This window comes from Triticum aestivum, chromosome 1D (genome assembly GCF_018294505.1).
Source record: "Triticum aestivum cultivar Chinese Spring chromosome 1D, IWGSC CS RefSeq v2.1, whole genome shotgun sequence".
Classification (NCBI taxonomy): Eukaryota; Viridiplantae; Streptophyta; class Magnoliopsida; order Poales; family Poaceae; genus Triticum; species Triticum aestivum.
Window position 1 is genome coordinate 209,519,806 of NC_057796.1, and position 20,256 is coordinate 209,540,061.

At 50.4% G+C, this 20,256-nt stretch overlaps 2 long non-coding RNA genes across 2 annotated transcripts; one reads left to right on the forward strand and one right to left on the reverse strand.

Annotated features, from left to right (window-relative positions):
* The first annotated feature begins 7,770 nt into the window (after positions 1-7,770).
* Positions 7,771-9,396, forward strand: LOC123181029 (uncharacterized). Its single transcript, XR_006491451.1, has 2 exons — positions 7,771-8,427; positions 9,068-9,396. It is a non-coding gene; the product is annotated as an uncharacterized lncRNA (long non-coding RNA).
* A 1,882-nt stretch (positions 9,397-11,278) lies between these two features.
* Positions 11,279-19,937, reverse strand: LOC123181030 (uncharacterized). The gene is made up of 6 exons (XR_006491452.1): positions 19,676-19,937; positions 19,419-19,545; positions 19,245-19,353; positions 12,131-12,206; positions 11,673-11,901; positions 11,279-11,592 (listed from the first exon to the last, which is right to left on the reverse strand). It is a non-coding gene; the product is annotated as an uncharacterized lncRNA (long non-coding RNA).
* Positions 19,938-20,256: the final 319 nt, after the last annotated feature.

The window sequence follows — 20,256 nt, forward strand, 5'->3', positions numbered from 1 at the left end:
CCTCACAGTGTTTGGTATTCTGGGCTCCTCGCTGTTTGAGACCTCTTTTCATTGTTTCCAGCGCACGACCGGTCGTTTTGTTTTGAAGATCCGGCATTCTCTGTTGGTATGATTGGCTGCCCTTCTAGGGGTACCATGAATTTGACATGGTTGGTCAAATATGTTGCCCGGGCCGGATGGGCCTGAGTTGTTCTCTTTCCGCTGACCGGACTGGAAGCCGCGGAATCCGGCGCCAATTGCCTTGTCTTGGGCATCATCATTATTTTTGTGACGCTTATGTCTGTTGCTTCGAGGTTTATGGATGCTGCCTCGCATTTCCTGCGTGTTGCCCCGGACCATGATGTATTGGCGTCGGGGTGTGCGATTTCAGACCTCCTTCTCAGGTTGACGTAGCAAATTGTGCTTTAGGTACCCTTTGGTGGGGCGGTCGAGTCTGTGTTCCTCGGCTGCCAGGGCCTTAGTCCATCTGTCTGCGAGCAGATCTTGGTCAGCTTGGAGCTACTGCTGCTTCTTTTTCAGGCTTCTTGCAGTGGCCATAAGCCGTCGCTGGAAGCGAACTTGCTCTACGGGATCCTCAGGCACGCCGAATTCATCGTCGCCGAGGCTCACCTCGTCTTCGGAGGGAGGCATGTGGTTGTCCTCATTCGAGTATCCGTTCGTCGCCTGTTCATCTGGGCTAATCTGCCCATCTTCCTGTCCGGCCTGCTCGAAGGCAGGCTGATCGGGATTGTATTCGTCTTCGGCACCATCTGGATTGTTTTCGTCTCTTGTGCCGGTATTGCTGTGGAGGGGCTTGGAGCGGCGCCGATGACGCCCATGCTTTGATTTCTTCCCTGAGGGGTTATCCTCCATTGCCTCATCGCCATTGGTTTCTTTGGGAGTGTCCACCATACATATATATATATATATACCATACGAGTAGGTGGTTGTCCAGCGCCCCGTGGGCGGTGGTTCTTGTTCTTCTCCTGCATCGCCGTCCACACCGTCGATGTCCTCGGAGTCGAAGTCAAGCACGTCGGTCAAATCATCGACAGTGGCAATGAAGTGGGTGGTGGGTGGGCAACGAATTTCCTCGCCGTCTGCTTCCCACTCGAGCCGGACATAGTTCGGCCAAGAGTCTCCTGACAAAGAGAGAGACTTTAATGAATCTAGCATGTCGCCAAAGGGCGAGTGCTGGAAGATATCCGCAGCGGTGAACTCCATCACCGGAGCCCAACCGGATTCGGCGTGCTCGGGGGTGCGCGGTCCGGAGCCTATAGCCGGACACAAGTCCGGGGGTCCGGTGACACAGACTTCCTTGGGGGTGGAGTCTGTGTTCGGCTCTACCGCCGATGAGTGTGTGGCTTCCGGCGAGGTCCATCCACCCGTCCTCGGACGACGCGAGCTGCCCCGGATTTAGGTCCGGAGCTATTGCACATGCGATATCCCGAGTATTGTTTGACAGCAGGTCTAAGTCGTGCTCGTCATGACTCTTCGGCGCTCCTGGTGTAGGCCCAAATCCATCGAAGATCAAGTCTCCGCGGATATCGTCCGTGTAGTTCAAGTTTCCGAACCTGACCTGATGGCCAGGGGCGTAGCTGTCGATCTGCTCCAGATGGCCAAGCGAATTGGCCCGCAGTGCGAAGCCGCCGAACACGAAGATCTGTCCGAGGAGAAAAGTCTCACCCTGGACTGCGTTGTTGATTGAAGGAGCCATCGAGCCTGGCAGCGACGACACAGAGGAACTCTCAATGAAAGCACCAATGTCGGTGTCAGAACCGGTGGATCTCGGGTAGGGGGTCCCGATCTGTGCGTCTAAGGCTAATGGTAACAGGAGGCAGGGGACACGATGTTTTACCCAGGTTCGGGCCCTCTCGATGGAGGTAAAACCCTACTTCCTGCTTGATTGATCTTGATGATATGAGTATTACAAGAGTTGATCTACCACGAGATCGTAGAGGCTAAACCCTAGAAGCTAGCCTATGATGATTATGATTCTTCTTCTACGGACTAAACCCTCCGGTTTATATAGACACCGAAGGAGGCTAGGGTTACACAGTCAGTTACAAAGAAGGAGATCTAACATCCAGATCGCCAAGCTTGTCTTCCACGCAAAGTAGAGTCCCATCAGGACACGGGACGAAGTCTTGAGTCTTGTATCTTCACGATCCAACAGTCCGGCCAATGTATATAGTCCGGCCATCCGGATACCCCCTAATCCAGGACTCCCTCAACGAGGAATGATCAAGAGAATGACAAGTTCATACAGATATCCATAGGGATATATCGGTGACAGTGGATTGCAAAGGCGATGAGCACAAGGGTCTCGGGAAAATATCGAGGGATATCCTCAGAATCTTCTGACGAAGCAGGTGATCTTCCGGAATGAGGGCTCTCCGGGAGAAATAGTTACGAGAACCTAGAGTTAGAGTTAGCAAAACCATTTAACCCGAATAGAGGAGAGAACAGAGTCCCAGAGTAAAGGTCGAGGAGTAAAAGATCCTAATACCACCCAATGGCGACGTGGGCCCGTAAGCCACACAACCAAGTTAGTAAAAAGCTTTGCAATGTCTAGACTCAACTTCGGCCAAGGAGTGTGGAAGGGGGATTCCTACAGGCAGTCGGCTCTGATACCAACTTGTGACGCCCCCGATTCAATCATACACTAACCATGCACGCAAATGTGTACGATCAAGATCAGGGACTCACGGGAAGATATCACAACACAACTCTAAAAGTAAAATAAGTCATACAAGCATCATATTACAAGCCAGGGACCTCGAGGGCTCGAATACAAGTGCTCGAACATAAACGAGTCAGCGGAAGCAGCAATATCTGAGTACAGACATAAGTTAAATAAGTTTGCCTTAAGAAGGCTAGCACAACCTGGGATACAGATCGAAAGAGACGCAGGCCTCCTGCCTGGGATCCTCCTAAACTACTCCTGTTCATCGTCAGTGGCCTGCACGTAGTAGTAGGCACCTCTAGTGTAGTAGGAGTCGTCGTCGACGGTGGCGTCTGGCTCCTGGGCTCCAACGTCTAGTTGCGGCATCCGGGAAGAAGAGGGAAAAGGGGGAAAAGAGGGAGCAAAGCAATCATGAGTAGTCATCCAAAGTACTCGCAAGCAAGGATCTACACTACATATGCATGGGTATATGTGTAAAGAGGCAATATCGGTGGACTGAACTGCAGAATGCCAGAATAAGAGGGGTATAGCTAGTCCTATCGAAGACTACGCTTCTGGCAGCCTCCGTCTTGCAGCATGTAGAAGAGAGTAGATTGAAGTCCTCCAAATAGCATCGCATAGCATAATCCTACCCGGCGATCCTCCCCTCGTCGCCATGTGGGAAAGCGATCACCGGGTTGTCTCTGGAACTTGTCTGGGTGTGTTTTATTAAGTATCCGGTTCTAGTTGTCATAAGGTCAAGGTACAACTCCGGGTCGTCCTTTTACCGAGGGACACGGCTATTCGAATAGATAAACTTCCCTATAGGGGTGCACCACATAACCCAACACGCTCGATCCCCTTTGGCCGAACACACCTTCCTGGGTCATGCCCGGCCTCGGAAGATCAACACGTCGCAGCCCCACCTAGGCACAACAGAGAGGTCAGCACGCCGGTCTAAATCCTATGCGCGCAGGGGTCTGGGCCCATCGCCCATTGCACACCTGCATGTTGCGTACGCGGCCGGTGAGCAGACCTAGCAACCTCCATTACAAAGGAAGTTGTGTTACGCGGTCCAACCCGGCGCGCGCCGCTCAGTCGCTGACGTCAAGAAGGCTTTGGCTGATACCACGACGTTGAGTGCCCATAACTGTCCCCGCGTAGTTGGCTAGTGCGTATATGCCATTGGCAAGACTCAGATCAAATACCAAAATCTCGTTAAGTGTGTTATTATGAAGTAATCCCGAACGCCGACCAGGGCCAGGCCCACCTCTCGCCTAGGTGGTCTCAACCTGCCCTGTCGCTCCACCACAAAGTAACAGTCGGGGGCCGTCGGGAACCCAGGCCCACCTCTACCAGGATGGATCCACCTGCCCCTTCAGCCCCCATCTCCGAACAGTATCATAAGTAATGTAATAGTATAAAGTATATAACATATGCCCGTGATCACCTCTCGAAGAGATCACGGCCCAGTAGTATAGCATGGCAGACGGACAAGAGTGTAGGGCCACTGATGGAATACTAGCATCCTGTACTAAGAATTTAGGATTGCAGGTAAGGGTAACAACTGTAGCAACAATGACATGCTATGTAGCAGAATAGGATTAACCGAAAGCAGTAACATGCTACGCTACTCTAATGCAAGCAGTATAGAGAAGGAATAGGCGATATCTGGTGATCAAGGGGGGGCTTGCCTGGTTGCTCTGGCAAGAAGGAGGGGTCGTCAACACCGTAGTCGATCGGGGCAGCAGCGACGGCGGTCTCGTTGTCTACCGGAGAGAAGAGGGGGAAGAAACAATGAATATAAGGCAAACAGATGCATAACGATGCATGACATGACAAGCGGTGCTAGGTGTGCCCTAACGCGGTGGTAGGTGATATCGGTGAAGGGTGGGAAACATCCGGAAAAGTATTCCCGGTGTTTGACGTTTTTAGACAGATGAACCGGAGGGGGAAAGTTGCATGTTTGCTATGCTAGGGATGTGTGGCAGACGAACGGGCTGCGCATCCGGATTCGTCTCGTTGTTGTGAGCAACTTTCATGTACAAAGTTTTTCCATCCGAGCTACGGTTTATTTTATATGATTCTTTTAAAGATTTAAAGATTTTCTAGAATTACTTTAATTCAAAAATAAACTGAAAATACTATTTATACATAGCAGTAGCCAGCCCCTGTGTATGGCAGGTGGGGTCAGGGTCAAGGTCAACAGTCCAGTCAGCAGTTGACTGGGTCAACATTGACTGGTCAAACTGGCTGGTGGGACCCAGCAGTCATAGAGATAGTGTAAATTAATAGTTTAATTAATTTTAGCAGATTAGGTGGGGGGCCACATATCATTGACTTATGTATTTTTAAACAGGCTTTTAAATGAAATGGGTCCACATGTCATTGCCTTAGACTAACTTAACAGGTTTAATTAGTTTAGTTAATTGATTAGGTTAATTAAACACAATTATTTAAGTTAATTAATTCTTTAATTAATTATTAATATTTATATATATATATATATATATATTTTTAAAATTCTTTTTTTGTTCTAAGAGGCGTGGGCACCGTTGTCCAGTGGCACAAAGGCCATAGCGGGGCGGTGCGTTAGCGGGTGAAGCCCAAATGGGCGCTGGCCATGGGGGCGCACCCGGTTGGTGCTCCGGGCGCCGGTGGCCACGACGGGGCGGTAGGCCGGAGCGAGCTGGGACGACGACTGCGGGGCCGGCGGCGAAAGGAGAAGGAGGGCGGGGGTGCACGGTCTCGGACGGGGTCGGCGCGGTCCGACGCGTGGACGCGGCCGTGGGCGTCGCGGCGGAGCGCGAGTGGGCGCGGCCAGTAGGGGCGCCTTACAGGCATGGGTGCGACCGGAGCGCAGAGAGGAGGAGGTCGGGTCCGGCGTCGCGGCCGCGGCTAACGGCGCGCGAGGGCGCGGCGTGCACATGGGGACAGGGGAAAGAGGAGAGGCCGGGGTTTGGCCTCACCGTACGGTGTAGGGGATTGGCAGCGGCTCGAGGAGGTTGACGGGGACGACGTCGACAACGGAGTGGACGGCGAGGCGACGGGGTCGAGGGCGCGGCGCAGGAACGACGGCCTCGGCACGGGGCGAGGAGGAGGCCGAGGCACACGAGGCGATGGCGACGTCGGCGAAGACCTCAGGCTGGGGCGGTTGGCGACGGGGACTTCGGGCGGCGGCGGGATCGGGCGGTGAGCGCTGGAGCGCTCCCGGCGGCGGCGACGAGTCCATTCCCCCCGATCCAATCGGGGGGCAGAGGAGGGGAGAGGTGGATCGAGGGAGTGAGGGGGGAGAAGTGGGGCGACCGGTTAGGGTGTCGGGAGCAGTGGGGGATATGGGCGCGGCCTGCTGGGCCGGCCTGGTGGCCTGCTGGGCCGGTTGGCCCGGGGGGGGGGCTTCTCTTCTTTTTTTTAGCTTTGTTTTTTTTGTTTTTGTTTTTGTTTTTAATTTTATTTCCTTTCCTGTTTTCATTCATTTTAAATATATAGGCCTTTTTATAAAAGCACGATTCCTTCACCATAATTACCCAGGCATTTACTGGCACACTCCGAACATTTTAGTTTACCATTTTGAAAACTTTTATTGTTTGTTAATATTTTAAATTTGAATTTTAATCGTTTTGAACTAACGCGAGTTTATCAACCGTAACCGAGGTGACGTGTCATTATTAGCAGAGGTTCACTGTAGCTTAAGTATCCGGGTGTCACAAGTTTAACTGGGTCCATATACATGCGCTGAGAGGTTTGATCACATAGCATAAATTCAATCAATGTTGAATCAGCATGATCCACTAGCGCTGCATCCGCTACTTCCTTTGCTATTCCAAAGAGCTTCCTGAAGAACATACTGGACACTGAGAGTTGTTGCCAATATGGCGGTTTGCAAGGACACAAAGACATGGGATAGCATTGTGGAAACACCTTCATAGAAAAAATTTGATCTTCCCTGATAGCTTGAGGTTCCATAATCTTTTCCACACCGGATATGATGAAAGATCCAACTGACTGAAGTGCACCCGGGGTTGCCGCATAACACACTTCCCACTGTTTACAATATGCCGACCGTACCGTAAAAACGCCACTCTTCGTGAGGTGCCACGTGATGTAGTCTTCCGTCTCCTGATGATGGATTGGGATTTGAAGAATGCGGTCCACAGCAATAGGCCAGAAATTCTCATGAATAAGCAGTTCATCCCATTCCCCCGAGACTGGGTATATTAATTCATGAACTCTAGTAAGCACTTGATTCGCCCGAATTGTCACTATTTTCCTTGAAGAGCTATTCGGTATCCAACAATCATCCCAAATATTTATTTTTGCTCCATCTCCAACTCTTCTTCATTGTATACCGCACACGTCCCATATTTACCTTTCTTCCTCTTCTTCATTGTATGCAAACACTCATAGGCTACAATGACATTATCAGTAATAATACGTCCAGGAACAAAAGCACTCTGTGTCTCGCTAATAATATCAGTCAATAAAATTTTCAGTCTTGCTGCCAACATCTTGGATATGACCTTGTAAACGACGTTGCATAGACTGATAGGCCTAAACTGGGTCACCTTCTCTGGATTATCAACTTTAGGGATCAGAACTATTGTGGTGGAGTTCCATCCTTCAGGGACAACTCGTTTATTGATTGCTTCAAGTACCTCACTCACCAAATCATCTCCCAGGATTGGCCAATTTTTTTTATAAAACACTGCATGCAGCCCGTCTGTGCCCGGTGCCTTTAGATCGCCGATGCTAAAAAGAGCCTTCCTCACTTCTTCCTTCGTGTAAGAGCTAACAAAGACTCATTCATATAATTAGTAAAACAGTGTTTTACTTTATTCAGAACATTTATATCAGGGACTTCTACCTCTGAAGTAAAAAGATTCGAAAAATATTCAGCTATAAGATTAAGCATAGATTCATTATCTTCATGCCAGACGCCATTATCATCCAGCAGCTTGCGGATGAAGCACGAGGAGGCCTTGACACGAAAGTGGAAGAGCACTCGCGTACACCCGCAGAAAAACAGGCCAACACGTTCCACTCAGAGAAAGAGATAACAAGTCGGCACGAACGGGCAGCACATTGACGCGCGCAGGATGGACAACGATTACGTTAGTTGCACAAATCTCAGCAAATTGATCTAATGGTTGTGGACTTAGATGTAACATAGCTAAATTTCATCTAGATGTGATTTAGCCAGTCCGTTCTTATGAAGTGGGCAGAATAAAGGGAAATGCTCCCCTACAGACATCTGGTGGCTAGTATTTGTCAGACCGGTCTTTGGCCGTCGATTCGTCTCTAATCTCACGGTTGAGAAAGAAATCCAATTCCTGCGCCCCGTAATCACTCCTTGTCCCAAATAATTGCCCCGAACCAAGTTGACCCCATTCCCCGTCTATCCTGCCCCGTTCCTACTCAGAGCTATGCTCGCCGTTCCCCTCGCCGCGCCATCTCTCTCCCCCAGCCAGTATCCTGCCCTGTGTCTGCACAACCTCCGTTCCATCTGGCCGGTACGCCGTACCCCTCGGCGGTTGTGCAACGACGGCCGCACAACCTGGCAGCCGACAATCTCACAAACTCAAGGTCGTGCTCATCTTCACCATGACCATGGACTGCGGTCCACCTCATCGGACCTCTGCTCCACATGCAACCCTGGACTGCGGTCCACCTCGTCGGAATGCCATCTATGTTCGGGAATGAAGCCATCACTAGTGGACTACTACAGGACTCGCCCACCCCATCCCCATCTGGCCTAGGGCTAGAGTCATCTCTCTTGATGCACGGTTCAATTCCTGCATTGCTTGTTAATTTTGGCATAATTGTGTTATGAGATTTGTGTGATATCTCTCTATGTCAACACTTTGGTTTTTATTCCATGTTTGTGGGCGTGAAATTGCGTCGTACATTCCTATCCGATCGCTAAATTATCCACAATTTTCTGTGAGATTGGTATGTGCATCGTACAAAGATGCCTCCCCTGGTGGTGACAATACTAGTTTTGTTTTATTTTCAAATTTCCTTCCTTCTAATTATACTATATAACACTACTTATGTACCCATGCCATGTTTTCGTGCTTCTACACTGCAATACTACCGCTCCGTCTGGCTGGATAAGTGCTCCCATGAATCAACAACAAATCCTTTAAATTTGCATGTCAACGACACAAAAGATGCACCCTCACATTTGCTACTGCCGCAAGCTTATATTGTTTCATTGTCAATGTTTTATTCTATGCTTCCAACCAAGATAAGTAATGTTGAGTTGACATATTTTCATGCTTCCTACATTTTATTTCAACATCATGATTCGTACAATTTGTCATATTTTCATACAATTTTACCACACATCTTCATATATCAGTTTATTTCGTCAATTCACATATCTGCAGATTTCCTGACATACTACATTTCTTATGTTTTCAGTGGAGCCACAATAATGAAGCAGGAGATATGCTCAAGGGTACCCCACCTCTGATCCCTCCATCCTCCGCGCCACCCATGCACCCTGCTCCCAGGCCACCTGCACCGGCCCCCACTGCTCGATGCACACGCCGAAATCTGGTCGCAAAACATGCATCCCCATTTTGGTCGCAGTCTTAGTTTGTTTCCATGTCCAATGTTCTATGCTTCCACTTAAGATGAGTCATATTGAGATTTCGTATTTTTCATGCTTCCTACAGTTGTTCTTGCCATGGTCATCACCATTCAACATGCCACGCTTCCATATTATATTACATATTTTTTGTTTTTCAGTTTTTCTTGTTTATTTGCATCGTTATAACGGAAGCATTATATTCCTCATTTCTAATGTACACTAGACCATTAAGGCGCGCGTTGCTAGCTTGCTGTGCCCGTCTATTATATTGTTGGTAATCAAAGAGAGGAATTTTATAAATATATGGACTAATAGGCAACAGAAATGGAGATGGTGAGTAGTTAGTAGCGTGTCGCCCTCCAGCCCCGTGTCGCCCCCCGCGGGCGACCCGGGCGCCCAACCCTAGCCGCCGCCGAACCCAGCCCCCACCTCCTTCCTCTCCTCCCGCCGCCGGGCAAAGCCCGCGCGGTGCCGGCGGCGGGATCTCGTTTCCTCGCCTGGAACAGGGGCCGCGGGGGGCTGCTTCTTCGAGCGCGGCGGCGGAGCTCGGCGGCCGGCGCGCGCTAGTGGTGTCGGTGCGGGGCGGCGCGGCCTGCTGGCCGGTGGAGCGCGCGGGCCGGTGGCGGCGCGGCGTTCTTCGCGGCGGAGCTTGTTCTGGTCATATCCGCGCCGGCTGATCTGAGGCGGCGGCCTCGCTGGTGCGGACGGCGCTCCTCCGGCGGCGGGGAGTGCTCGTCGGTGAGGTAGGCCGGATCCCCTCGGCTGCGCGGGCAGCGAGGTCCCTGTGGGCGCTGGTCATGGCGCGGGGAGGCCCCGGGCTCCCCTCGTCAGATCGGAGGCGATCTGGTCCGCTCGTGATGCATGACCTCCGGCCGGCCTGGATCTCCGGCGTGCACGCGCCTGCTGACGTTGTGGCTGGTTCGGAGGTGGCGGCAGGGTGCTTGGCCGGGGGAAACCCTTGGCCGCCGGTGGCGGTCACGGCGTCGATGGCGTCCCGGACGCCATTCCCTCCTTGGTGGCGGCGCCGAGGCTAAACCTCCCCTGCCTCCCCCCTTCCCCTGCGACCGGGTGAAAACCCTAGCCCCGGTGGTTAAGCGACGGCGGCGCCACAGCGTCGTCACCTTCTTGAAGGCGCCGACTTGGGCATGGGGATGCTGGGCGTGCATGGCGAGCTTGTCTGGATCCTGGTGGCGGCCCGTCTGATCTACCGCGTCGCAGCTCCGGACATGTCTCGTGACTGCGGTGCTTATCTTCCGGCCGTGTCTTCGACGACGACCTCGCCCTTCCTCACCTTGTACTTGCCGTGGTGGAGCGCTACTTCATCTCACTCATTGATGGCGGCGGAGATCGGCGGCATGGCGCTGTAGAGGCTCGGCGTCCGATGCGCGGAGATGGACTCGCGCAGGAGGAGGTAGCTGTCTGGCGTCATGGTGACGTCGATGGCAGAAGTGGCCTTCACAAGGTAGAAGACTCAATATAATCTGAAGACGGACCTGTGGAAGATGGCGGCGACGACACAAGAGTGCGTCTGACCGGATTGTGCCCCAGACCCGGTATGTGGCTCGGCTGGGGCTTCCGGCTTTTGATGTTAGGTTTAGGTGAGTGGTTTGGGTAGTGGCCCAGCTAGCATCCCTTCATCATATGGATAAGAGTAGCGGCATATGTTGCCAAGATGGTGGATTCAGGTATATTGTTTGTAATACTTTGTAAGGTCCTCGAAAATAATTAATAAAGTGGCCGTATGCATCTCCCAGATGCAGAGGCCGGGGGTCATCCTCCTTTTCTAAAAAAAATAGGCAACAGAAATATTTGATATACTTATTAAGTTTCAGCTAATACTGTGAACTCATTTTGTACTATTGGTATAATTTGTCTGACATTAAGATTTATTTCCCTATGAGTACCAAATAGCATCAGCCAGATGGTTCGATGTAAGAGTATATAGACTATAATGTACTGTAGGCAATATTTCATATGCAGCAGAACAATCTAATAGCTTATGTTATACTTCAAAGTTTGTTGGAAAACACAAGTTAGCACTGTATGATGCAGTAGAATTTACATAGCTTGTATCATCCAAAATAATAGATCAAGGTATAATGATATGTGATAGGTTTGGTTACATGCATAGACATAATGTGAAGTGAGCATATCAGTACACCACATTATAGGCAGGGCAGTAAAACACGTGTCAGACTTATTTAACAGAAAAAGTAGGGGTTGATAATTTTGATATCAACCATACAAGTGCAGGCATAGCTTTGCTTCCTGATTCCCAACAGATTAACATCGTTATGATGTAGAATAAAACCTCTGTTCCAACCCAAAATATATTCTGGAAATAGGTCACTGCCTACATATAGTAATAGATATCCTTGTAACTATCATTTATGGGAGATACCAAATTTGTGGATATTGAAATGCTTAATTTACCTTAACATTTCATATAAAATCTTGCTCTCATCAAAAGATGCGAATTTAGGCTTTATTTGCATAGGAGCAACTGAAAATGTCAGCTGAGTTTTGTCAACTTTCCAAGAACAAATTAGGAGCTATTGCTTGATACATGCCCTTATGGTTGGTGCTTGATACAACACTAGATTTTGGTGGAAGGAGGCTCACAAATTAATTTGTCATTGCCAGGCTCATGCTATCCCTTATCCTGGAAACCAGAAAAAAAATGCACAGTATTATCTCTCCATTCTTGAAACTAAATTCTAAAATAAAAATGCCGTATGCTTGACAAAAATTAAGTATTTTTTGAGTTATTTTGGTCGTTCCAGTTTTACCGGATCCATATTTGAACATAAATTGTACCGTGTCAACAGAAAAGTGGATTAGATTGACATATAAACATATAAATGCAAAACAATATAGGAATAAGAACATACCTCCGACCATCAGGATTAACTTCTAGTGCATTCATCAATACAAAATACCTTTAACTCCAAGTTTCTCTTGCGAAGCCTAGAAGAAATAGCAAGGTCTTAGTTGTGCACAGGTCAGGATATAGTCTGCATACGTTATGTAACTCAAAAGAATTACAGTGGCAATGTTCACCATATAAAAACTAAGTCTCCTCACACAAATCTCTCTTATCGCATAACCATTTTCCCTTGTTATTTAATTTCTTTTAGAAGAACAGGGAGGCCCCTCCCCGGTTTCATTAACAAGAATGAAACCCCTTTTCTTTCTTTCAGGTCCCTATCTTCTTGAGGCTCTTCCGACAACCTGATTATCGGACCGATCACGGGACGGAAACACCAAGGAGGCAAGGAGCTTTGACGTACAAGGGAATCCCCAGGTGGTCTCTGATAACGATCGCTATACCTGTTTTACATACCCACACGCAGCTCGCTCTTGGTTAGGACATGTCAAATAGTCCTATTTGCTTATCGCACTACTTGTATATACGCCTCGACGTATCACTCAAATAACAATGGAAAATAATTTACAGCGTCAGCTTATTTCTTCATTTCTTTCTTTCCTTGATTATTTATTTTCGCACTCGTACATTGTGGTACGTTCAATTCGCCAGGGGCTTCAGTGTACCCCATAACACAGCAGGAAAGTCTGAACACTTTCGACAATGCGGCACCCCGAACTTATAACATTATATGCATCAGCTCCGAATCATGTCTTGGGTCAATAGTTGGGTTGTCCGGCTCCTGTGCTCGCTACCCTACGTTCCGCTATATCGGCTAGGGTAGTAAAGGGAGAAGTAGAGAAAGCCAAAAACTGACTGTCATGATGCGGCGAGAGCTGGTCGCTGTTAAGAGGTTTCAAATCCTTAAAGATTTTTTCTGCTTCATGCGAGGAATCGGTCTTTGTCCGATTTAGGCGTGTATAGCGCCCAAGTTCGGCCTTCCGAATACCAGGGGCTACGCCAAAATTTAAAATTATAAAACTCCTATAGCTAAGTGGGTGTGATAAAGCTGTATAGTCCGATTGCCTGGTTCGTGCGCTAAACACCTCCTTAAAGGACCAAAAATTTGGATAAAGAGTGTTTAGATTTATCCCGAACACCCCTGTACTAGTTACACGGGGGCAGAAGCCGACGACTGGCTAACTCTCAGATTTTGTAAATGGCCGCACAGGAGGTAAAATTTTAAATCAACAAGCATTATATTGCGCAAATGAACTTGTTTCATATTACAGGATGAAATGAGTGCATTCATTCAAAGATTACATCCTTAGTACATTGCTCCACCACAAGGCGGGAGCCTTTCAGGACACTGTCATAATAATTTTCGGGCCGGCGGTGCTCCTTGCCCTTCGGTGGCCCCTCGGTCATCAGCTTCTCGGCATCCATCTTCTCCCAGTGCACTTCTGCGCGGGCGAAGGCCATTCGCGCATCTTTAGTGCAAACCGACCGCTTTATGACTTCAAGTCGTGGGCATGCACTCACAAGCCGCTTCACGAGACCGAAGTAGCTGCTGGGCATAGGCTCGGCAGGCCATAGCCGGACTATGAGGTCCTTCATGGCCAGTTCGGCTGCCTTATGCAGCTTGACCAGTTGCTTCAGCTGGTCGCTCAAGGGCATCGGATGTTCTGTCCCAAGGTATTGGGACCAGAACAACTTCTCCGTTGAGCTTCCTTCTTCGGCTCGGTAGAATTCCGCGGCATCTGATATGCTGCGCGGCAGATCCACGAACGCTCCTGGAGAACTCCAAATTCGGGTAAGTAAAAGGAAAGTCTCCTTCACATGCTTGCTTTGCATAAAAAATGCCTTACCCGCCGCAATCTTCTTGGCCGCCTGAATCTCCTGGAGGGCCTTCTGGGCTTCGGCTTTGGCGTCTTGCGCACTCTGGAGGGCCTTAGCAAGCTCGGACTCTTGAGTCTTAGAGTCACGCTCCAAGGACTCGTATTTCTGGACGAAATCCTGGAGCTTGTGCTGGACCTCGTTGACCCGGGCCTCCTGCTTCTCATGCTCGGCGCGTTCCTTGGCCGCTTTGTCTTCGGCCTCGGCCAACGCCTTCTTAAGGGCCGCCACTTCGGTCGTGGCCCCTATCAAAGTTCATGACGCTTCTATCAGCAGAAACCATTTATCCTTTATAAATATATAGATGGGGTATTGCGTACCTTGACTTTCCTCGAGCTGCCTCTTCACGAGGCCGAGCTCTCCCTCGGTCCGCTCTAGGTCCTGCTTTAGTCCAGAGACCTCCGCAGTACGAGCGGCAGCGGCCAGCAGCGACGCCTGCTTATTCACATAAGACATCTTCTGTTAGACTCCTGCGAACATTAATTGATGCTCTGTTCGGCTTTTCTTTCCGAATACCAAACAGAGCATCAGGGGCTACTGTCTATACTGTGATATTCTCTTACAATTTTATTACTTACCTCAAAGCCTGTTAGGAGGCTAGCGCAGGCTTCGGTCAATCCGCTTTTGGCGGACCGGACCTTCTCAATCACCGTACTCTTACGGTGTTCTTCATCAATGGAAGTGCCGTGAAGCGCTTCCAGCAAGATGTCCGGTGCCTCTGGATGGACAGAGGTCATCGGTACAGGCGGCTCGCCCCCCTTAGAGAGAGGCTCCCTGCCTGAATTCGGAACCACTTGGGTTTCCGGAGCTGTATTCGGCTGGGGGCCAAACTTGCTGCGACCCCCATTATTGGAGTCCATGGGGGTCTTCCCCCCATGTGCCCAGCGACTGGGATTTCGCCTGGGGGCGTCTCTGGAACTGTCTCCCCTTGCCCTGGTATCCTTTGAGACAACACCTCGGTGTCGTCCGCGGGCCTGGGGGAGGGGGTTGTCGGGAGTGAATCGCTGTTCATCGCCGACGGGCCCAGAGACCCCTCCGAAGAGGAGGATATATCGATGCTGGATTTGGACGGACTGCAGGTGCACGTCTGGCATGATAAGAAGCAATAAAACAAACATACCGGAAATGCTATTTGTGTCCGGATACTTACGACTTAGCCAGGGGCTTGTCCCTGGGCTCCCACTCCTCGCCGCTGTAGGTGGCTGTGGTGGAATGGTCCGGAAGGAAGGTTTTTCCCTTCTTGGACACCTCGGCCTCCCCGTGCGTGGCGGCCTTCCTCTTCTTTCTCCCCCCGGTGGGGGGTGGATTTCCTCTTTCTCCTCCTCGTCTTCGGTGGAGGAGCGCGTCTCTGTGTCTTCGGATGTCATGTCCGATACAACCTTGCGCCGGAGACCTTCTCTGGTCCCCGCGGCCGCCTTCTTGGCCTTCTTCTCCGGCACCTCGTAGGGCGCCGGAAACAGCATCTTCGTTAGAAGAGGCGATTCTGGGTCTTCAGGTAGCGGAGCCGGACAGTCGATCTGCTCCACTATCGCTACCCAGGCCTGTAAGTCGGCATGGAGGCTTAGATACCTCCCGCGGATGTGCTGGTAAAAGGCATATCTTGCAAAATATGAAAACTTACCGGATTGGCTGGGCGTTCCGCGCTGAGTCCACGATCTTCGGTTATGGGTGGTGGTACCTCGTTGGCCTTGAAAAGCACCTTCCAGACGTCTTCGTGCGTCGTGCCGAAGAGCTCTCGCAGTGTCTCGTGTTCGACCGGGTCGAACTCCCACAAATTGCAAACCCGTCTCTGGCACGGAAGGATCCGGCGGAGGAGCATAACATGGACCACGTTGACAAGCTTGATTTTCTTGCTTATCATATTTTGGACGCAGGTCTGGAGTCCGGTCAGCTCTTCCGTTGAGCCCCAGGCTAAGCCCTTCTCTTTCTAGGAGGTGAGCCGCATGGGGACGCCGGATCGAAATTCGGGGGTCGCCGCCCAGTTGGCGCCTCGCGGCTCGGTGATGTAGAACTACCCCGATTGCCACCCCTTCACAGTCTCCACAAAGGAGCCTTTGGGCCAGGTGACATTGGGCATCTTGCCCACCATGGCGCCCCCGCACTCCGCTTGTTGGCCGCCCACCACCTTTGGCTTCACGTTGAAGGTCTTCAGCCATAGGCCGAAGTGGGGCGTGATGCGGAGGAAGGCCCCGCACACGACGATGAACGCCGAGATGTTGAGGATGAAGTTGGGGGCCAGATCATGGAAGTCCAGCCCATAGTAGAACATTAGTCCACGGACGAACGGGTGGAGGGGGAATCCCAGCCCGCGGACGAAGTGAGAAAGGAATACAACCCTTTCCCGGGGTTTTGGGGTAGGGATGATCTGCCCTTCGGCCGAAAGCCGATGCGTGATGTTTGCGGACAGGTATCCGACCTCCCAAAGCTTCTTGATGTCCTCCTTCGTGACGGAAGAGGCCATCCACTTGCCTCCCGCTCCGGACATGTTCGGAATGATTTTGCGGAGAAGGCAAATGCTTGGGTGCTGGAGCTCGAGCGAGAGAGAATGGATGAGCAGAGGAAGAAGAAGGCGTGGATGAAAAAGGGGGAATCCTTATCTCCTTATAAAGGCAGCAGGGATCATGCGCCTCCCCACTTGCCCTGAAAACTCGCTTATTCCCCAAGCGCCGTGTTAATGGCGCGGTTGGGTTACCCACACCCGTATTGATGAGAATCCCGTGATAAGGGGACACGATCTCTGCTTCGACAAGACGTGCCAATAAAACCGCCTCGCAAGATGTGCAGTAGCAGGTTGAGAAAACGGTTCGAATAATGATCGGGCCACGGCATGATGTCACGCTATGGGAGAGTTGTCGGCAGATTAGATTTGTGGAATATTGTGCTCTCTACGGTGGTATGTGGAATTTGTTTTGCAGAGCCGGACACGATCCTTGTGTTCAAGATCTTCTTTGGAGTATTCGGAGAAGGAACCCGCCTTGCAATGCCGAAGACAATCTGCGCGCCGGACTCATCGTCATTGAAGCCTGGTTCAGGGGCTACTGAGGGAGTCCTGGATTAAGGGGTCCTCGGACAGCCGGACTATACGCTTACGCCGGACTGTTGGACTATGAAGATACAAGATTGAAGACTTCGTCCCGTGTCCGGGTGGGACTCTCCTTTGCGTGGAAGGCAAGCTTGGCAATTCGGATATGTAGATTTTCCTTCTCTGTAACCGACTCTGTGTAACCCTAGCCCCCTCCGGTGTCTATATAAACCGGAGGATTTAGTCCGTAGGACAACAATAATCAGAATCATAGGCTAGCTTCTAGGGTTTAGCCTTTACGATCTCGTGGTAGATCAACTCTTGTAATACTCATATCATCAAGATCAATCAAGCAGGAAGTAGGGTATTACCTCCATAGAGAGGGCCCGAACCTGGGTAAACATTGTGTCCCCGCCTCCTGTTACCATTAGCCTTAGACGCACAGTTCAGGACCCCCTACCCGAGATCCGCCGGTTTTGACACCGACAGTCACCATGGCTAGCTGGAAAGTAGCTTGGTGATCTGGTAGCCTTTTCCCCAAATTTTTGCGAGCGCTTTTGGCGCTTCTCCCTCTCTGAATCACTCTGAACCCTCCAGTGAGCTCCATAACCAGCATAGCTTCAGTTTCATCAGAATCATTCACTCTGCCCCTTGGCTGGAAATCGTCAAGCTCTCCATCAGGTCCAGGCTCTCCTGCGGTTGGGCACGATAGAACGCCTCCTAGCACACTCTCCTGCTTCTGATTCTCGACGATCTTGCTGCTAGCGCCCATGCTATCACCTCCGATGGCTGGGTGGATTGGTTTGGCACAATCAGGGAGAGTTCTCCCTCTTCCGCATGAACCAAAATGCGAGTTACTAGCTTCTAAATCGACTCCGAGTCCCTCCTGGCAGCCTCAACTCCCGCTGCAGTTTCCTGGCGAGTTCCATGATCAACATCTCATCTGACTCCTAATCTGGATTTGAGGGCATTCCTCGCGCACTCATGACAGGAGTGGTAAGCAGAGTATGCAAGGGGCTCACTATCCATGCTCTCTGCCTTCCTCAACCCACAATCCTTATCCTGATAACCTGCAATCGCCATATCCAGCCAAAATTGCTTCCCCCACTCGTGACACTCGGGTCCAAGCATGTCACTGTTGCAGATTGTTCCAGGCTTCAGTCTGTGGCTGGAGCAGGGGAGAGATACGGCCAGGGGTCGACCTCCTCTGTATCCGATGGCGGCGCCGATGGCAGCTTCCCCTCGATGCATTCCCATCTCGTCCGCCTTTGTGGATCCATGCTCCTAGCCTCCGCCCACGCCCAATTGACGAAATCCTTCGAAGGGGCGGTCGGATGCGGCATCCTCCTCATCTCCTCTCTGGTGCCCTCGAAGTAGATCCGCCTCGCTAGATTGAGAAGCTCCTGATCCGCGGTGTGGCCATATGTCTCGATCCCCCACGACGCCCACACCTTCATCTCCGGATCTGGCTGCGCCTCTGCCTTCTGATACAGCGTCCTCCACTCCCGCACAGAGAGAAGATAGGAGGATGCGTTGTCGTGGATCTGCAGGGATCGCTCCGTCCACCTCCGCACCCTTGTCGCCCGCAGCGTCTCCGGCAACACCGACCCGAGCGGGCGCAGCATCTCCGGGAAAGCCTGGTACACGAAGGGGAGAGGCATGTACGGCACCGTCGAGCCCGGTCAGGGCGGCGAGCAGGTGGATCTGGTGACTTGTGGCATGGGGGTGTGGTGTGGGGCGGGGAGGCTCGCCATCGCGAGTAGATCGGCGGCGAGATGTGGTTGGTGGGGTGGAGTCGCGGTCGCGAGAGAGAGCATGGGTAGTACCCTTGTTATTTAATAAAAAAACACATAGGAAATCGTTGGTTACTCTCTTCTATTTGACAAAAATACCTTACAAAGCTAAAGGCATCAAGAATTCAAGGCTTGAAGTGGGAACTATATGGGCAGGACAAAAGAAAGTGGCACTGAAGACTAAATCATGTACATGCAAAGAGTATGCATCAGTGTTGTCATCTCCAAATATTGCACATGAGGAGGGTATAATTTTTAGCATGGAACAAATACAAATAATAGCATGGAACAAATACAAATAGCTTATAAATTAAGACGCACTTATGTGTTTCGAGATCACACTGTATGCAGAACTGCTCACAACAACTTAGGAACATGCGAATATGGGCAGTGAAAATATGACTGAAGTCTGAGATACAGGAGCATACATGACCAAGTGGAGAAGATATGCCAACGGCATTAACAGATCGCTCCGTGTTACATGCTTTGGTCAGGGTACATGCCCATGAATCCTAAAGATCTGTAGGGAAAAATCATCTGGAGCAAGCAGCCACAAAATCACCCAGCTATCCAGGTACAGAATAGGTCAAAGTAAATCTCACCAGAGAAATTTTTCACGAGAGACAGATCAATTTATTTCCTGGCTATAGCACAAAGGAATAGATCCCTCGACCTGGTCACCAATGTTGGATACGATCGCACGTCTCTTCCCAAACCACGGGTTGAAACCTGAAACATACCTCATTGAGATAAACTTATTCCTAATCGATTGAAACAACCACAAACCTACCAAAAATATCAGAAGAAACTTCATCACCAAATCCGTCACAACGCGAAATGGGGATCAGAGGCAACTTACATCTTAAATCAGAGGAGGGACCATATGATCAGTAGTTCAACAACTAATCCTCCTTCCTTCATGGCTCACGCATGAGTAGGGGCCCACATATGAGCTTCTGCTCAGGGATGTAGTAAAAGGCAAGCATTTCTGCATGTTAAATATGAAGAGATATCTCTGATGTACCATGCCAGTTCAACCTAAGAGGAAAGAAGTACAATTATACAATGAATCAGGAGCCATCGAAATTCAAAGGAGAGAGTGGATGACTGGCAGAAAGGGAAAGGTGAGTCCTCAACCTACACATCAACCATGTCTGTCGGAGAAGGAGTACAGATGTAATAAGGGGAATGGGGAACGATCAGAGGCACTGTGGATATATCTACTTTTATAAAAAACCGAGTTGGTGATGATGATGTGCCTGCCATCCTGCAATATAGACCGTCCGATCTATATCTGAGGGATAGAAAACAAACTATGGCAATTTTGTAAAAAGATACCCGCATCCCTCTCCACATTTGCAAATAAGGCCTTCCCTCGTTCATCTTTGTCTCCACAAGATAAACAACTCGTATAAATGCATCCTGATGTTTCGTGCAACG